Source organism: Schistocerca americana, chromosome 7, assembly GCF_021461395.2.
Source record: "Schistocerca americana isolate TAMUIC-IGC-003095 chromosome 7, iqSchAmer2.1, whole genome shotgun sequence".
In the NCBI taxonomy this organism is placed as follows: domain Eukaryota; kingdom Metazoa; phylum Arthropoda; class Insecta; order Orthoptera; family Acrididae; genus Schistocerca; species Schistocerca americana.
This window is the reverse complement of record NC_060125.1, coordinates 212,549,423-212,564,232: the sequence shown is the minus strand read 5'-3', so window position 1 is coordinate 212,564,232 and position 14,810 is coordinate 212,549,423.

Below are 14,810 nucleotides of genomic sequence, written 5' to 3'. Positions count from 1 at the left end.
TATTGTTTCGTCATTATGTTTTTAATTAACGGTTGCCTTAACTTACTCAGCTGTCTTCTACCTATTCCTGGAACGGGAGAGGGATAGGAATTCGATTTCGCATTCCCTTGGGCACAGAAGTTTTTCTGATGATTTTAATTTTTGTATAGCTCCATTAGCATCATCTTCACTTCTAGCGATTAAGGTATCCACCTATCCACCTCTTCTGTCTTCAAAGGCTCATGTGTGGTTTTAGTGGCAATATAAAATACTTTTATCATCGGCATAGGAGATACCGTAGCATATATGTTGTGCAAATCACACTTTGCAATTGGGCATGATAGAAGATCTGAACGATGAATCACGTTAAAATGTAGAAACATTACATGAGTGTTCAAACCAAAACCCATTTCTTAATAAAGTACATAAAAGTGAAAAGGACGATGACGGTGCAGCAGAATAATTGTAGAAAGTCATTTGGGATCATCTGAGTATATGATGCAAAAGTTAACTTCTATGTCCATTAAATTTGGTCATTTCAATTGCTGTCCCGTTTTTTCTGAAATCGTCCCTGGCTTTTTTCTAAACTTTTGAAAATGTTAAGTTTTTAGTGAAAATGAAGTATAAACCCCAGACTAGAGCATCATTGAGCCTCATTTTTCTCAGACTCTTTGAAGCAGCCAACATGAAATGTACGAGCTGGATAGTCAGCCTCCACCACAACGGATCTCGTGCCAGGCACAATATTGACGGAAGTCTGGGGCTGATTGTTCGCACAAGGAGATGATTATTAAGCACTTGCAGTAAAGAATGTGACGTTTACCGCTCGCGTGGCGCAAATTTTCATGATTAACGCGCTAGAAAAATGAACATCTGGTAGGCACTCCGTAGTTGCACTTCGAGATACTACAAATGGTTCAAATGGCTCTGAGCACTATGGGACTTAACATCTATGGTCATCAGTCCCCTAGAACTTAGAACTACTTAAACCTAACTAACCTAAGGACAGCACACAACACCCAGCCATCACGAGGCAGAGAAAATCCCTGACCCCGCCGGGAATCGAACCCGGGAACCCGGGCGTGGGAAGCGAGAACGCTACCGCACGAGATACTACAGGGTAGAGACCACGCAGTAGCGTTACACTCTCGCTTCTCATTTCTCGCAGTTATCCATCTCGTTCATCTCGACTCCAGTGCATTCCTAAGTGCCAAAGTATATTTGTTTTGCAAGCTTTCCTAGACTGATCTTTTCTTTAACATGTGGGACCTTAAGGCCGATACTTGTGTTCTTCACATCTTACTTCAGTGAAAACGTTTCTTTTTCTTAAGCAGATAGTATATTTTCAACTATCGAGTTCAATTTGAGCTCTTCACACTATTATGATTTCGGTACGGCCTTTCTACTGGTCCACATTCTGATGATTAACCTAGATTCGACGACGAAATCCAGAGTGCAGTAGACAATGACGTGAAGGATATTGCCTTGACTGCCGTAATTCATTCTATTTAATTCAACAATATCGTTTAGAGAACACTTCAGACGCTATACCGAGTAGCGGACCATATCTCTGACTATATCCAGGACTTCCTAAACGACAAAACTCAACATTTCATTCTTAACGAAATGAAAACTATAGACGTAAAGGTAATTTTAGGAGTACCCCAGGGGAGTGTTTAGAGCACTAAACTTTAATAATGTATATGTAAATAATCTAGTGGATAACTTCGGGATTTCTACAAGGCTTCCCTCAGACGATTCTCTTGTCTATAGGAAGGATATGGCGCCAAAACCAAACAACGAAATGCTGGAAAAACTGAGGAGAATCAATGATTGGTTCAGCAACTTGCAATAGAGCCTAAATGTAAATAACGGTAACATTTTGTTCACGTATAGGCGAGGAGTTCCATTACTGTTCGAATACGCTATTGGTGAAATGTCATTGTCAACAATGACAGTCGTAAAATACCTAGTGATAACCATTCGGAGCGATCTTAAGTGGAATGATCACATGACCATAAAAAACCACATAAAGGAGATGGCTCGCGCAGCTATAGACAGTCTCGGCCTCGCGGTCCCTGGTACTTAAAATATCAATGGCGGGCTCCATGTGGTTCCCAAGTTGTGCAGCGACCATAAACCATAAAATTAGTAAATAAGCAGCAACCAGTCGCAAAATGTGCCCTGACTAGTAATACTGTCTTAAGCAGAGGTCAAACATTACTTTATGTTTGATCCTTGCTTAAGACAGTACTACTACTCAGGGCACATACTCGATGAAAGCACCGATGATGTCTGTTAATTAGCTGAAATCTGTTTGCAAAAGTGAATAAATAAAACATGATTTTGCGACTAGTTGCTGCTTATTTGGTAACTTATAATATCCTCCAAGTATGTGGAAGCAACTACAGTGGTCGCTCTACCCGCACTGTTTCCGACTGTTGTGCAGAACACCGACATATTAGAAATGGAGGACTTGAGAAATGAACAGTTGCGGTGCACAGCCTCACAAATGAACAAAAATACATTCTGAAACCAAAATACAGTTTGACGAAACAAATGTTGTGTCCGAGACTAATACACTAATGAGCCAAAACATTATGACCGCCTGCTTAATAGGTTGTTTGTCTGTCTTTGGAACTAAATACATCACTGATTCTGCGTATAGGGTATCCGACTGCTTTTTGGTAGCGTTGTGGAGGTATGTGGTATTAGATATCTGCGCACAGGCCATGAAATTTGCGTAAATGACGGACCGCTGATTTGCGTACGCGGTGAAAGCGACCGATAGCGACCCAGATGGGTTCCGTAGAATTTACGTCAGGTGAATTTGCTCGGTGAGGCACAAACGTGCGTTCACTACGTGCTCCTCAAACCACAGCAACACGTTCTGGCTCCGAGACACTGAAAACTATAATGCTGAAAGATAGCATCGCCTTCAGGAAATATATCAAGCATGAAGGGATGCAGGTGGTTTGCAGCTGTCAGAGTGTCTTCGATTACTATCACAGGTCCAATGTAAGAGTAGCATAAAGTCTTCCATAGATAATAGTGCTTCCAACAGCCTGCGTCCGAGAGGCGCTGCACGTTTCGAACCGTCGTTCACCTCGATGAAGGCGTTTATGGAAACGACGGTCGATGTAGTGAATCAAAAATGTGATTCTCCAGAAGAGTCAACAGGTTTCCGTTGATCGACGGTTGAATCCCGATGGTCCTGTGCCCACTTCAATGGTAATTGACGATGTCGTTGGGTCAACATGTGTAGACGTGGGTGTGGGCTGCTGCGGACCTCCATGTTCAACAACTACGATGAACGGTGTGCTCCGAAACACTTTTGGGTGCACCAGTATTGTGCTATGTCGGCAGGGATGCTACAGATCACTATCTATTCGACTTTACTGAGCAGAGAAGCCTCCGAATCTCACGTTGTGTGCAGAGTACGGACTTACAACTATTGAGTGCCTGGTGGTAACCTCACTGTCCTCGCTCAGAAGACGCTCACGACAGTAGTACATGTACATTCGACCAGTTTCGCCATTTTAGGGTGAATCATTCACAGACTCTGCGTAATAATAATCTGCCTTTTTCGAAGTCGCTTATCTCAATGGATTTTCCAATTTGCAGCCATAATCTTCACTAGGGTGATACCCCGTCCGTGTCTGCTCCGCTTACATCCCGATAGGCCGGTTGTGGCCTGAAGACGGAGTGCTAAGGAGACCACACCTTAACAACGTGATAGACTTCTTCTAGACTTCGCCGTTGTTACTACACATTTTAGCAGATAACGGTCTTACCTGCATACACCAAAGCCAGACCCTGGACCCTTCCATCTGATGCCCATAGGGTACAGTGCGATTCATAACTCCAAATCACTCGTTTCCAGACATTCGCTTTAGAACACCTCAACTGTCACTTAGCATTGACTGCAGTAATGTGAGATTTATGAAGACGTGCTCGACCATTGTACGACATTCAATTTAACTCCCTACGCAATGTCACTGTGCTAGCTGGATTGTTGGTGGCAGTTTGCAACTCACGAGTAATTCCTTCCAATGGTATCAGGCGATTTATTACAGCTAGTTTCCGTAATGCTCGACAGTCCCTCAGCATCAGTAAATGAGGTCTGTCTTGTCTTGGTGTATCTCTGGTCTTAATACTGTCAGTCTTATGGGCTGGAGGTCGCAGCTGTGAAGGCAGTCGTTTTATACAGGGTGATCCATTGACCGTGACCAGGCCAAATATCTCACTAAATAAGCATCAAAGTGTACATACTTAAGAGTTCCGCATTTAGTGGGTGGTCCACTGATCGTGACCGGGCCAAATATCTCGCGAAATAAGCGTCAAACGAAAAAAGTACAAAGAATCAAACTTGTCTAGCTTGAAGGGGGAAACCAGATGGCGCTATGGTTGGCCCGCTAGATGGCGCTGCCATAGGTCAAACGGATATCAACTGCGTTTTTCTAAATAGGGACCCCCATTTTTATTACATATTAGTGTAGTACGTAAAGAAATATGAATGTTTTAGTTGGACCACTTTTTTCGCTTTGTAATAGATGCCGCTGTAAAAGTCACAAACATATGGCTCACAATTTTAGACGAACAGTTGGTAACAGGAAGGTTTTTAATTTAAAATACAGAACGTAGGTACGTTTGTGTGGTGTCACCGCCAGATATCACACTTGCTAGGTGGTAGCTTTTAAATCGGCCGCGGTCCATTAGTATACGCCGGACCCGCATGTCGCCACTGTCAGTGATAGCAGACCGAGCGCCACCACACGGCATGTCTAGAGAGACGTACTGGCACTCGCCCCAGTTGTACAGTCGACTTTGCTAGCGACGCCACACTGACAAATACGCTCTCATTTGCCGGGACGATAGTTAGCATAGCCTTCAGTTAAGTCAATTGCTACGACCTAGCAAGGCGCCGCATTCAATTGCTAATTAATATTATGAAGCATGTATCATCAAGAGCGATGTTCTACAATTATGGATTAAAGTTAAGTATTCCAGAAGCTACGTACTTTTCTTTATAGCATTCATTACGTATCCTGTTTCAGACCTCACGCCAGCCTGCGTGAGTTTAAGCGCGTGCCTTTCGGCTTCCTCTCATTGTGTCTAGGCTGTCTTGCCTAGACACAACAATGGCTCTGAGCACTATGGGACTCAACTGCTGAGGTCATTAGTCCCCTAGAACTTAGAACTAGTTAAACCTAACTAACCTAAGGACATCACAAACATCCATGCCCGAGGCAGGATTCGAACCTGCGACCGTAGCGGTCTTGCGGTTCCAGACTGCAGCGCCTTTAACCGCACGGCCACTTCGGCCGGCTAGACACAACAGTTTGAACATTTTATTTCGGTTTCTACTATGTGATACATGTACCTTTGTGAACTTATCATTTATGAGAACGCATGCTGTTACAGCGTGATTACCTGTAAATGGCACATTAATGCAATAAATTATCTAAATGATGTCCGTCGACCTCAATGCATTTGACAATACGTGTAACGACATTCCTCTCAACAGTGAGTATTTCACCTTCCGTAATGTTCGCACATGCATTGACAATGCGCTGACACATGTTGTCGGGCGTTGTGGGTGGATGGGGTGCATGACGATAGCAAATATCCTTCAACTTTCCCCACAGAAATAAATCCGCGGATGTCAGATCTGGTGAACGTGCGGGCCATGGTATGGTCCTTCGAGGACCAATCCACCTGTCATGAAATATGCTATTCAATACCGCTTCAACCGCAGGCGAGCTATGTGCCGGACATCCATCATGTTGGAAGGACATTGCCATTCTATCATGCAGTAAAAGATCTTGTAATAACATCGGTAGAACATTACGTACGAAATCAGCATACATTGCACCATTCAGATTGCCGTCGATAAAACGGGGGCCAATTATTCTTCCTCCCATAATGCCGCACCATACATTAACCCGCCAAGGTCGCTGATGTTCCACTTGTCGCAGCCATCGTGGATTTTTCGTTGCCCAATAGTGCATATTATGCCGGTTTACGTTAGTGCTGTTGAGAATGACACTTTGTCGTTAAATAGAACACTTGCAAAATATCTGTCATCTTCCCGTAATTTCTCTTGTGCCCAGTGGTAGAACTGTACACGACGTTTTAAGTCGTCACCATACAATTTCTGGTGCATAGAAATATGGTACGGGTGCAATCGATGTTGATGTAGCAATCTCAACACCGACGTTTTTGGGATTCCCGATTCTCGCGCAATTTGTCTGCTATGTCTACATCTACATCTACATTGATACTCCGCAAGCCACCAAACGGTGTGTGGCGGAGGGCACTTAACGTGCCACTGTCATTACTTCCCTTTCCTGTTCCAGTCACGTATGGTTCGCGGGAAGAACGACTGCCGGAAAGCCTCCGAGCGCGCTCGAATCTCTCTAATTTTACACTCGTGATCTCCTCTGGAGGTATAAGTAGGGGGAAGCAATATATTCGATACCTCATCCAGAAACGCACCCTCTCGAAACCTGGACAGCAAGCTACACCGCTATGTAGAGAGCCTCTCTTGCAGAGTCTGCTAAACATCTCCGTAACGCTATCACGCTTACCAAATAACCCTGTGACGAAACGAGCCGCTCTTCTTTGGATCTTCTCTATCTCCTCCGTCAACCCGACCTGGTACGGATCCCACACTCATGAGCAATACTCAAGTATAGGTCGAACGAATGTTTTGTAAGCCACCTCCTTTATTGATGGACTACATTTTCTAAGCACTCTCCCAATGAATCTCAACCTGGTACCCGCCTTACCAACAATTAATTTTATATGATCATTCCACTTCAAATCGTTCCGCACGCATACTCCCAGATATTTTACAGAAGTAACTGCTACCAGTGTTTGTTCCGCTATCATATAATCATATAATAAAGGATCCTTCTTTCTATGTATTCGCAATACGTTACATTTGTATATGTTAAGGGTAAGTTGCCACTCCCTGCACCAAATGCCTATCCGTTGCAGATATTCCTGCATTTCGCAACAATTTTCTAATGCTGCGACTTCTCTGTATACTACAGCATCATCCGCGAAAAGCCTCATGGAACTTCCGACACTATCTACGAGATCATTTATATATATTGTGAAAATAATGGCCCCATAACACTCCCTTGTGGCACGCCAGAAGTTACTTTAACGTCTGTAGACGTCTCTCCATTGAGAACAACATGCTGTGTTCTGTATGCTAAAAACTCTTCAATCCAGCCACACAGCTGGTCTGATAGTCCGTTGGCTCTTACTTTGTTTATTGGCGACAGTGCGGAACTGTATCGAACGCCTTCCGGAAGTCAAGGAAAATGGCATCTACCTGGGAGCCTGTATCTAATATTTTCTGGGTCCCATGAACAATTAAAGCGAGTTGGGTCTCACACGATCGCTGTTTCCGGAATCCATGTTGATTCCTACAGATTAGATTCTGGGTTTCCAGAAACGACATGATATGTGAGCAGAAAACATGTTCTAAAATTCTACAACAGATGGACGTCAGAGATATAGGTCTATAGTTTTGCGCATCTGCGCGACGACCCTTCTTGAAGACTGGGACTACCTGTGCTCTTCTCCAATCATTTGGAACCTTCCGTTCCTCTAGAGACTTGCGGTACACGGCTGTTAGAAGAGGGGCAAGTTCTTTCGCGTACTCTGTGTAGAATCGAATTGGTATCCCGTCAGGTCCAGTGGACTTTCCTCTGTTGAGTGATTCCAGTTGCTTTTCTATTCCTTGGACACTTATTTCTATGTCAGCCATTTTTTCGTTTGTGCGAGGATTTAGAGAAGGAACTGCAGTGCGGTCGTCCTCTGTGAAACAGCTTTGGAAAAAGGTGTTTAGTATTTCAGCTTTACGCGTGTCATCCTCTGTTTCAATGTCATGCCATCACCATCCCGGAGTGTCTGGATATGCTGTTTCGAGCCACTTACTGATTTAACGTAAGACCAGAACTTCCTAGGATTTTCTGTCAAGTCGGTACATAGAATTTCACTTTCGAATTCACTGAACGCTTCGCGCATAGCCCTCCTTACGCTAACTTTGACATCGTTTAGCTTCTGTTTGTGTGAGAGGTTTTGGCTGCGTTTAAACTTGCAGTGAAGCACTCTCTGCTTTCGCAGTAGTTTCCTAACTTTGTTGTTGAACCACGGTGGGTTTTTCCCGTCCCTCGCCGTTTTACTCGGCACGTACCTGTCTAAAACGCAGTGTCGGAACAGAAATTTTCGTTTTGATCTGTTAGGTAGTCTGTCTGCAATCTGCCTTCTATTACTCTTGCTAAACAGTTAAACCTTCCTCCCTTTTTTTATATTCCTATGTACTTCCATATTCAGGGATGCTGCAACGGCCTTATGATCGCTGATTCCCTGTTCTGCGCTTACAGAGTCGAAAAGTTCGGGTCTGTTTGTTATTAGTAGGTACAAGATGTTATCTCCACGAGTCGGTTCTCTGTTTAATTGCTCGAGGTAATTTTCGGATAGTGCACTCAGTATAATGTCACTCGATGCTCTGTCCTTACCACCCGTCCTAAACATCTGAGTGTCCCAGTCTATATCTGGTAAAATGAAATCTCCACCTAAGACTATAACATGCTGAGAAAATTTATGTGAAAAGTGTGGTGTCACCGCCAGACACCACACTTGCTAGGTGGTAGCTTTAAATCGGCCGCGGTCCATTAGTACATGTCGGACCCGCGTGTCGCCACTGTCAGTGATCGCAGACCGAGTGCCACCACACGGCAGGTCTCGAGAGACGGACTAGCACTCGCCCCAGTTGTACGGACGACTTTGCTAGCGACTACACTGACGAAGCCTCGCTCCTTTGCCGAGCAGATAGTTAGAATAGCCTTCAGCTAAGTCCATGGCTACGACCTAGCAAGGCGCCATTAGCCTTACATAGCAATTGATACTTATTGTATAAAGCATATCTCATCAAGAACGATGTATACAACAAAGATGGATTAAAGTTAAGTATTCCAAAAGCTACGTACTTTTCTTTATAGCATTCATTACGTATCCTGTTTCAGACCTCACGCCATCCTTCGTGTGTTTATAGCGTGCATTGCGGTCCCCTCAAATCACACTGTGTCGGCACTTCTGTCGACACATCAAAATGTATTCCAGATTTTCTCTCAGTTGTTCTGCCACTAATGCTGCTGAGTCGGGAGGTCGGTAAAAGGAGCCAATTATTAACCTAGCTCGGTTGTTGAGTGTAACCTCCACCCATAATAATTCACAGGAACTACCCACTTCTACTTCACTACAGGATAAACTACTACTAACAGCGACAAACGCGCCACCACCAGTTGCATGCAATCTATCCTTTCTAAACACCGTCTGTGCCTTTGTAAAAATTTCGACAGAATTTATCTCTGGCTTCAGCTAGCTTTCTGTACCGATAACGATTTCAGCTTCGGTGCTTTCTATCAGCGCTTGAAGTTCCGGTACTTTACCAATGCAGCTTCGACAGTTTACAATTACAATACCGATTGCTGCTTGGTCCCCGCATGTCCTGACTTTGCCCCGCACCCTTTGAGGCTGTTGCCCTTTCTGTACTTGCCCGAGGCCATCTAACCTAAAAAACCGCCCAGTCCACGCCACACAACCCCTGCTACCCGTGTAGCCACTTGCAGCGTGTAGTGGACTCCTGACCTATCCAGCGGAATCCGAAACCCCACCACCCGACGGCGCAAGTCGAGGAATCTGCAGCCCACACGGTCGCAGAACCGTCTCAGCCTCTGATTCAAACCCTCCACTCGGCTCTATACCAAAGGTCCGCAGTCAGTACCGTCGACGATGCTGCAGATGGTGAGCTCTGCTTTCATCCCACTAGCGAGACTGGCAGTCTTTACCAAATCAGATAGCCGCCGGAAGCCAGAGAGGATTTCCTCCGACCCAAAGCGACACACATCATTGGTGCCGACTGATGTGCGGATTAGCCGCGACAGCAGCTAAAACACCTACTTGAGCATCATCATTTGTTGTAGGTCGTGGCTGACGTTTCACATGTGGCTGAACACTTCCTGTTTCCTGTGTCCGGCGAAACAACCGTCACAAAGAAATTGGGCTCACATACAGGTTTATCACATACCGTTCTTCTGACGTACAGTTTGCGAATGGAGCAGGGAAGCAGGTGGGAGGGAAAAGGGAGAGGGATGGAGCAGACAGAAACAGTACGAGAATTAGCTACCGGTGCATATCGTGGCCTCCGGAGTGTAGGTGCAGATATAAGAAAAATTAATGATGTTTTAATCGATGACTATTTTTCACTGCTGCATCATTCTGTACTGTCCTATGAAGTTAATTTCTGTTGAAATGAAAAATCTGTTTTCGAAGATCACAGGTTATACAGTGACTCGGAAAATTCTTTGAAGCAGCTAATATCGACAAAGTTAGCTGGATTTATCATCCATTTAGAGCCCAACCTTCAGCTAAATATATTTTTTGGAAGGCAATTTTATTAAGTTGTTTTCCGAGAGTACACTGAAGATAAAAATATACTGCTTCGAACTTTATCGCTTTTTCATATATATATATAAAAGATGGAGATACGCTGCTTGGCGGTAAAAACTCACCTAACAGCATTTCCATTTCCAACGCGCTATTTGTGCAAAGCTTTATGGATAGTTGCAATAATGAAGAGTAAATAGCGTCCAAGCATTAATGCGCAACACGAAAGTTAGAGTAACTGCATCGTGTTTGAGTCCGTGATTCGATTATTATTTAGAGAACAACAAGCTCATCTATCCTAATAATTGTATTAATGATATTGTTCAACAGACTTTGTTTGATTTCAATTCTATCTGAATATTGATTTAACCGCATCAGCTTCTCCCTTCATTTCGGTTCAATGGAGTAATATTTTGAATTAAGGCGACGTGGGAAATTCCTGATACGCGGTATTCATGGAGCAGAAATTCAAAAGTTTACTGAAACACTGCTGTAGAGCGTATCTGAGGTGTATTGGGAAATGTCGGGCCGTCAATTTATTCCCAGGAATGTGACCTACTGCCAAAATAGTTCTAGAACCGGCATGCAGAGAGAATTCCATAGCAACTTCGAGTTCCCACATCCCCTATTAATGTTGTTGCAAGAAATTTTCTTTGGTTTCGTTACTTTTTACGGAATATCTTCGGGTCCAGAATGGATGATACAGAAATATTCGTACGCCAAATGACTTTTAGTTAAATTTTACCCTAGCCTTTAACCTTTCCACGTCCTTTTTGGAAAATTGGCTTTTATTTCTTTGTTGAGCTTACTTCTGAACACCAGTATAACTCTAACTGCATAGGACTGTGTGAGACATATAACTTACCCTTATAGAAGAGACATGTTGTGGAAATTATCTAATTTGCTCTGATGCAAGAGGGGAAGAAACGCAGGTACGTGAAAAAGGTATATATTAAAAAAAAGAAAAAAAAACTACGTAAGGAGACTACACGCTACGTCAAATTTATCTTGCAAGGTAAGAGAGTGTACTGGTCCGTGTTTCAAACTGAGATCCTAACCTTGACCTGTCAGTGAGCTATCAACTATGCTATCTGAACGTTGATCACGGGAAACTCGAACCTTCAACTTGACACGGCTTTTTATACGTTACTTTCAAACTCTAGTCATTACTCGGTACTAAAATCTAAAAAATCTCCTCGTCTCCCTATCGCTGTTTTATGTGTGAGGCAACTGCCGAAAATGAAATTCCTTTTCAATATAATTCCAATACAGACATACATAGGAAGACTTAAGGGTTCGTTACAGCGCAAAGTACAAAGCGTATATTACTGAATGCAGATAATTAGGTGTTATTACTGCAGCTAGTTTCCCATATTGATTCTCAAGCGTCAAAGGTCCTTCCGAATCACCACGGCAAGTTGACATTAATATCAATAGTAATCTCATTATCTATTGGGTTTTCCGCAGTGTCATATCATTTAGTATCGCATATTCTCCATTCGGATCTCCGGGCGGGGACTACTCAAGAGGACGTCGTTATTAGGAGAAAGAAAACTGGCGTTCTACGGATCGGAGCGTGGAATCTCGGAATGTCAGATCCCTTAACCGGCCGGTAGGTTAGAAAATTTAAAAAGGGAAATGGATAGGTTAAAGTTAGATATAGTGGGAATTAGTGAAATTCGGTGGCAGGAGGAACAAGACTTTTGGTCAGGTGAATGCAGGGTTAGAAATACAGTATCAAATAGGGGTAATGCAAGAGTAGGTTCAATAATGAATAAAAAAAATAGGAGTGCGGGTAAACTACTGCAAACAGTATAGTGAACGCATTATTGTGACCAAGATAGCCACGAAGCCCACGCCTACTACAGTAGTACAAGTTTATGTGCCAACTAGCTCTGCAGATGACGAAGAAATTGATGAAATATATGATGAGATAAAAGAAAGTATTCAGGTAGTGAAGGGAGACGAAAAGTTAATAGTCATGGGTGACTGGAATTCGACAGTAAGAAAAGGAAGAGAAGGAAACGTAGTAGGTGAATATGGAATGGGGCTAAGAAATGCAAGAGCAAGCCACCTGGCAGAATTTTGCACAGAGCATAACTTAATCATAGCTAACACTTGGTTCAAGAATCATGAAAGATATTTGTATACATGGAAGAACCCTGGAGATACTAGAAGGTTTCAGATAGATTATATAATGGTAAGACAGAGATTTAGGAACCAGATATTAAATTGTAAGACATTTCCAGGGGCATATGTGGACTCTGAACGCAATCTATTGATTATGAACTGTAGATTAAAACTGAAGAAACTGCAAAAAGGTGGGAATTTGAGGAGATGGGACCTGGATAAACTGAAAGAACCAGAGATAGTACAGAGTTTCAGGGAGAGCATAAGGGAACAATTGACAGGAATGGGGGAATCAAATACAGTAGAAGACGAATGGGTAGCTTTGAGGAATGAAATAGTGAAGGCAGCAGAGGATTAAGTAGGTAAAAAGACAAGGGCTAGTAGAAATCCTTGGGTAACAGAAGAGATACAGAATTTAATTGATGAAAGGAGAAAATACAAAAAAGCAGTAAGCGAGGCAGACAAAATGAAATACAAACGTCTCAAAAATGAGATCGAAAGGAAGTGCAAAATGGCTAAGCTGGGATGCCTAGAGGACAAATGTAAGGATGTAGAGGCTTATCAAATGGTTCAAATGGCTCTGAGCACTATGGGACTTAACTTCTGAGGTCATTAGTCCCCTAGAACTTAGAACTAGTTAAACCTAACTAACCTAAGGACATCACACACATCCATGCCCGAGGCAGGATTCGAACCTGCGACCGTAGCGGTCTCGCGGTTCCAGACTGCAGCGCCTAGAACCGCACGGCCACTTCGGCCGGCCAGAGGCTTATCTCACGAGGGGTAAGATAGATACTGCCTACAAGAAAATTAAAGAGATCTTTGGAGAAAAGAGAACCACTTGCATGAATATCAAGAGCTCAGATGGAAACCCAGTTCTAAGCAAAGAAGGGAAAGCATAAAGGTGGAAGGAGTAAAATGGCTCTGAGCACTATGGGACTTAACATTTATGGTCATCAGTCCCCTAGAATTTAGAACTACTTAAACCTAACTAACCTAAGGACAGCACACAACACCCAGCCATCACGAGGCAGAGAAAATCCCTGACCCCGCCGGGAATCGAACCCGGGAACCCGGGCGTGGGAAGCGAGAACGCTACCGCACGACCACGAGATGCGGGCTGGAAGGAGTGTATAGAGGGTCTATACAGGGGCAATGTTCTTGAGGACAACATTATGGAAATGGTAGAGGAGGTAGATGAAGATGGGAGATATGATACTGCGTGAAGAGTTTGACAGAGCACTGAAAGACCTAAGTCGAAACAAGGCCCCAGGAGTATACAGCATTTCATTAGAACTACTGACAGCCTTGGGAGAGCCAGTCCTGACGAAACTCTACCATCTGGTGAGCAAGATGTATGAGACAGGCGAAATTCCCTCAGACTTCAAGAAGAATATAATAATTCCAATCCCAAAGAAATCAGGTGTTAACAGATATGAAAATTACCGAATTCTCAATTTAATATGTCACAGCTGCAAAATACTAACGCGAATTCTTTACAGACGAATGGAAAAACTGGTAGAAGCCGACCGCGGGGAAGATCAGTTTGGATTCTGTAGAAATGAACACGTGAGGCAATACTGACCCTAGGACTTATTTTAGGAGAAAGATTAAGGAAAATAAAACCTACGTTTCTAGCGTTTGTAGACTTAGAGAAATCGTTTGACAATGTTGACTGGAATACTGTCTTTCAAATTCTGAAGGTGGCAGGGGTAAAATACAGGGAGCGAAAGGCTATTTACAATTTGTACAGAAACCAGATGGCAGTTATAAAGAGTCGAGGGACATGAAAGGAAGGCAGTGGTTGGGAAGGGAGACAGGGTTGTAGCCCCTCCCCGATGCTATTCAATCTGTATATTGAGCAAGCAGTAAAGGAAACAAAAGAAAAGTTCGGAGTAGGTATTAAAATCCATGGAGAAGAAATAAAAGCTTTGAGGTTCGCCGATGACATTGTAATTCTGTCAGAGACAGCAAAGGATTTGGAAGAGCAGTTGAACGGAATGGAAAGTGTCATGAAAGGAGGGTATAAGATGAACATCAACAAAAGCGAGGATAATGGACTGTAGTCGAATTAAGTCGGGTGACTCTGACGGAATTCGATTAGGAAATGAGACACTTAAAGTAGTAAAGAAGTTTTGCTATTTGGGGAGCAAAATAACAGATGATGGTCGAGGTAGAGAGGATTTAAAATGTAGATTGGCAATGGCAAGGAAAGCGTTTCTGAAAAAGAGAAA